Raw genomic sequence first — 5,358 nt, forward strand, 5'->3', positions numbered from 1 at the left:
TTCCTCTTAATTGCATATTATGTCAATATCTAACATAAGGAAAAATGCCTTTTAAGGAAAATAATAAAAGTCTTATAAAAAGTCATTGACTAACATAATTTACTTTTACATACTTAATATTTAAAACCAAATTTTTTATTTCTTAAAATTTGAAGGAATTTTTGAGCAACCACTCAACATTACATTGTTTTGATAATTGGGCATGGAACTGTTGAGTTCAAGTATGTTCCTCAGAGGGAATTGTAGCTGTTGAGGGCTTCTTGCTGCTGCATGTTGTGTCATTCCCATTTTAGGGAGGGCAGAGGGGGAAAAGACATAGAGGCAATGACACAGACTCTGAAAGATTCCAATGTAAAAGCTCTTTGTTATAAGAGGATCAGGGAGGGGGGTTATGGGATTAGGGAAATTAAACTGCCACAGGAATGTCTTTGGTTGGTCCTGTTGAATGGTCACTGTTGGTGTGTTGTGATTGGCTAGGAGTGTGTGTGTGTCATTAGTTACTGTGCTTTTGGTCCACTGACAGGGTGTTTTGGCCAATATTGCTTATTCATTGTGAGTTTGCATGTGCTTGCTTTTGCTTGCACTATTGTCCTGGCTTATTTCACCCTTTTTACTCTATTTTTTATCAGGTGACCTAGTGGGAGTTATGGATTCTTTAGAACCCCACCTTGGGGAACCCCCAGCATTTTGGGCTGTGACTATTGTAGGCTGGCCTGCCAGACAGGCTCTTATCTGTCTTTGACTACTGTTTGGGAAATTTATTGTGCTAAAGATAGTATTTTGCATGCTTATATGGCATAGCAGCTATCTGAGAAAATATTTACATGCTCTGATTGGGAAATTTCCAATATCTTAAGGACTGCCAATAACTCTCCTAGTTGTACTGATCCAATATTTGGTTGAGTATAGGCCCCTTCTTTATGATTAACTCCCATTACTATTAAACCAAAATTAATTTTATTCCCATCTGTAAAGGCTATAGTGGCCTGGGGATGGCATTTTTGATGGTATGGAATAATGTTTTTACCTTTAATTTTAAAAGGGGAGGGCAAAAAGTTGTCTGTCCTGGGGGAAGTGATTTTCCAGAGTACCTATACTGGACTTAGCAATCATTTTAAAACTAACTTTCTCTCTAAATGGTTTGTTGTTTCTCTGGCTTTTCTTCTGACAATGTCTCTGCAGTCTTTATCTATAACTGCAACTACTGGGTAAGAGATTAAGCCAAGTACCATGAATGGTTGCTGACTGTCCAGAAGGGCAGCAAATGGTTTATTTTCATAGACTGTCCAGGAAGCTGGCTAAGCACATAGACCATAAGCAACAGAAATTCCCTGCTGCCACCTTGGCTCTGGAAAAGGATCTAAAGGCATTCAACAGTGCTCTCAAGCTATCTCACGAGGACCCCAAAATCGCTACTAAGGTTTCTTCTACTGTTGTTCAAGTAACCTCACCAGAGAAAACAAAAATATTGTGTCAATCCATCCTTTTAAACAGAAATGGAAGAGATCTGCCTAGTGGATGAGAACCAGTTTACCTTAACCATTGAAAATCAAGGCACACCACTTACCTTCATACACCAAAGCTGTGAAGCCATTGTCTACTCTGTTATTTATATCAGGACCCACTAGGGGCTTCTACAGTCTCATGTCCAATGATAGTTCTTTTGACATTCAGGGCTTTAGGTTTTTGGATGAGTCCTGGGACGATCCCTATGTAAGAGGCTAGATTGTCCACATCCCCAGCACATATGATGGGGGGGGGGGTCACAAAATTTTTATCCTTGTCCTCCGATTCCCCCAGAACAAGAATAACTTCTGTGGCTTCTTCTGGAGTATCCACTCAAGGGTAGGAAGTTGAGAGGGGATGATCTGTCCCTGCTGGGGCCCCCTCCTCAATGGGAATGCAAGGGGGCAATTCCAGAGAAGCAGTGCCATTGAGTCAACGTGTGAGGCAACAATGGAGGCAGAACTAGAGGAGAAGGAAGCAGATGGCTGGTCGGAAAGGCACCCATAATTCCCCTGTGACAGGCAGTTGTTACTCTCACTGGTTCCCAGTGGCAGATCCTGGCTGGGCAGACTCTCTGAATGATTCAGGCAGGGCACCTCCAGGCTGTCTGTGTTATGCTTTTTGAGGAAGGAGGTCCCAGGGACCAGGGGAAGGGTCATGGCACTGGGGCTGATAGCAGGGCAGAGTTCCGGGCTTAGGCACTCCTGGATGTCAGACGCCCAGGCCTCCACATGAAGTGCATCAGTTTTCTTCAGAATGTACTCTGAAGGATCTTCTACCTTAACCACAAACGTGTTCTCCCTACCAGGCATCTCAAGAGCTTTGGCTGTGTGTACATCAGTGATAGTAGAGCAAGGAATGGGAGTTGGGAATGGGATGCCTTGGGTGGTACAAAGAACTGCAAGCTACTTTCTCCTCTTCCTCCTTCAGAGGCAACACTTTGCCTCTGAGGCTGCCCTCCTCCCTCTGAGGTCAGCCCAGGCACCCCTTCTCCATGACCCACTCCTGCTGGGTTGGGGCAGCTTCTTAAGCCCACATAAAACTAAGCAGCTCTTCTCTTTGTACTGTTCCTGCTCCATCTTTCAAGGTTCCCCATCCATGACTCAGTCTCAGATTCTTAAAGCAGTGAGTCCATCTCTCCCCAGGGAATGTGCCATCACTAGCCAGTCCCCTACCAACTGTCCCAGCACCACCAGAGAAGGTGGAATTGCTGTTTCCACCTAGGACTGGAGAACCTGATGTGATCTCCAGAGGTCCAGCTGGGGAGGAAGCATCAACTGCCTTTGTCCACTTCAGGATGCTTCAAACAGAGCCACAGAATGGAAGGGAAAGCACTTCTTGAGCTTTGGCTTTGAGGACCTTGTAGAGTAGGAAGAGACTGAGGGAGGAAGGGGCTAACTAGGTCCTCAGAAGACAGAGATGGTTCCAATACAGCTAAGGGCCCGTCTACTCTGCAGCTGTCAAGGGACAAGTCATATGGTGGTGTAATCTCCACACCAGGGCTCAATGGGGCAAAGACAGTTGGGAAGAGTGAGCCAGAGGCTCAGCAAAACTGCCAGAAAAGGGGCTTCTGTCCAGATTCTGCGTATTGTTGGTGTGAGGCCAAGTAGATGTGAAAAGGCGGGCAAGATCCAGGCATCAGTGCTCACATGGACTCCCAGAACTCTTGTCAACTTGTAGGAGGGGTGGTGACAGCGCTGGCAGAGAAGGAAAGGCCCCAGCATCCGGGGAAGGGCCGCCATTCATGATTGGTCCCAGGAGACAGACAAGGTGAGCCTGTGAGGAGGAGGGGGCAGCAAAGAAAGCAGCCAGAAGACACCAGGTGCACGACAACAACTGCATCTAGGTCACCACTTTCGTTCCAAGGTCAAACTAGTGGAAGAAGCCACCATCTAAGGAGAATGCTCCCATCCCAGAAGGGAAAGGGGATATCGACCAAAGCCTTTCTGTGAATTAAGAAACCGGCCATCACCCTGATGACACTTAACTTGGTGGTCACATAACCAGATTAGTTGAGAAGAGAGACTAGGATAGGAAGTCCAACAGTCCACGCTCCGAATAGTGCTCTGGACTTCCCATAAAGCAAGAGAGCCTTCAGACTATCCTGTGAGTGACTCCGGGCAAAAAGCATCAGTTGCAGGAGGACAAGGACTGAAGGGAGAGTATTGTTTGCAGACCGAGTGCACTGCTTATAGTGAGGGACTTCCGTGGTTTGTTAGGCTTCATCTCTGTGCTCACATAGTGTCTCAGGGTGAAAAGGACCAGTCTGAGGGTCCTTTATTGGTTCTCCCTGCTGGGTGGTCGGTTCTTACGTGGAGGCACTGGGACGAACCAAGTCACGATGGAGAGTTCGTAACCAGGAGAACAAACAAAAGAAAATGTAAAGATAAGGGAAAAGAGCCCCAATTCACCAAGGGCTTAGAAAATGAAAATACGGATCAACTCACCTAATACAGACAAAGGGGGTGAATTCAAGGTGCCTGCAGAGAGTCGGAATGTACACAGCAGCGGGCGCAGCAAATAAGAAAGAAAAATGCCCAAAATAGAATAAGGAGGACCCAAAAAGGTCGGGAAAAAATAAAGGTCCGTCCATATTGGGCACTAGTTGTAGTAGTTGCTGCTGCCTGTTGTGCAATTCCTGTTTCTGGGGATGGAGAAAGGGTGGATGGGGAGGCAAGTGGTGAGAAGACATGAGACATGGATACAATGGTGGTCCCTGAAAGATTCCTATGTAAAAGGTCTTTATTGTAAAAGACTTGGGGGTTTTATGGCGTTAGAGAAATTAAGTTGCCGCTGGAACATTTTTGGTTGGTCCTTTTGAAACTGGCAGTTACTGCTGGTGTATTATGATTGGCTGGGAGTGGGTGTCATTAGTTAACATGCTTTTGGTCCCCTGGCGGGTTGTTTTGGCCAATTTTGCTTATTCGCTGTGAGTTTGTATGTGCTTGCTTGAACTTGCACTTGTGCCCTGTTTCAGGGCACGACGATGTTGGAATTGTGTGTTATAGAAGCATATACATAAAGGAAAGACTGGCTTCTGAATCCTAAGTTGGATACTGGCATGTTCAGTTTCCCCCGTGCTCCTTTGCATATTTAGTTGTCTCTTCAACAGGAATGCGAGTGCACTGTTGCTTTTGATTTTTCCTTCAGCATCTAAACTTGGATGATGGGTCTTCTCCACAGAGTGGGAATGTATCAAAGATGCTAGAAACCAGTACATAGCATTAAAGCAACAAAGAAATGAATAATGTACACAGTTCATTACAGAAAAACAAATATTTACTTTCTCTGACAGATTTCATTTCCTACTGGAAAGCTGTAAATGTTTTTCATGATTTGCTGCCATGCAATAACACTTACAAGGAAGAGAGCCACAAACTGCCTGTATGGACTTCTCTTGGGCATAACTTGTGTTTTCTTCCCTAATAGACAAAAGTAAGCATAATAACATGTAACTTCTAAAGTTACTTCAAAAGAGAATTTTTTTTTCTTTCAGATGTCCATCTTCTGGATACAGCCATGGAGGAGGAAGAAAGATAGTAGAAACGAAATAATACATACAGTAATAAGCAAGATGTAGTTTTCATTAGAAAATTAATCTAGCATAAGCAGCAATCTAGGCAGTTCTGCCATGTGCTTCCTTCTCAGGTTGAAACAGCTTTCAAAACACACTTGAAACAGCATTACAGTGATGTTGTTACCGTGGAGACAGCAAGCCCTGAGAGAAAGCTTTAAGAGGAGGGCACAGGAAGAGACACTCAGAGCTCTGTTTTACATACACATCTGTCATTTGAATCTACTTTATGCAGCACTGCTGCAATTGCTGATCATACAAGTGCAAACTGGTTAACA

The 5,358-nt window shown here is 44.8% G+C and overlaps 1 pseudogene; it reads right to left on the reverse strand.

Moving 5' to 3' along the window:
* Positions 1–1,614: 1,614 nt before the first annotated feature.
* LOC119815268 lies at positions 1,615–3,252 on the reverse strand (annotated as a pseudogene).
* Between the last annotated feature and the right edge of the window lie 2,106 nt (positions 3,253–5,358).

The sequence above is a fragment of the Arvicola amphibius genome, chromosome 5 (assembly GCF_903992535.2).
Source record: "Arvicola amphibius chromosome 5, mArvAmp1.2, whole genome shotgun sequence".
Taxonomy (NCBI): domain Eukaryota; kingdom Metazoa; phylum Chordata; class Mammalia; order Rodentia; family Cricetidae; genus Arvicola; species Arvicola amphibius.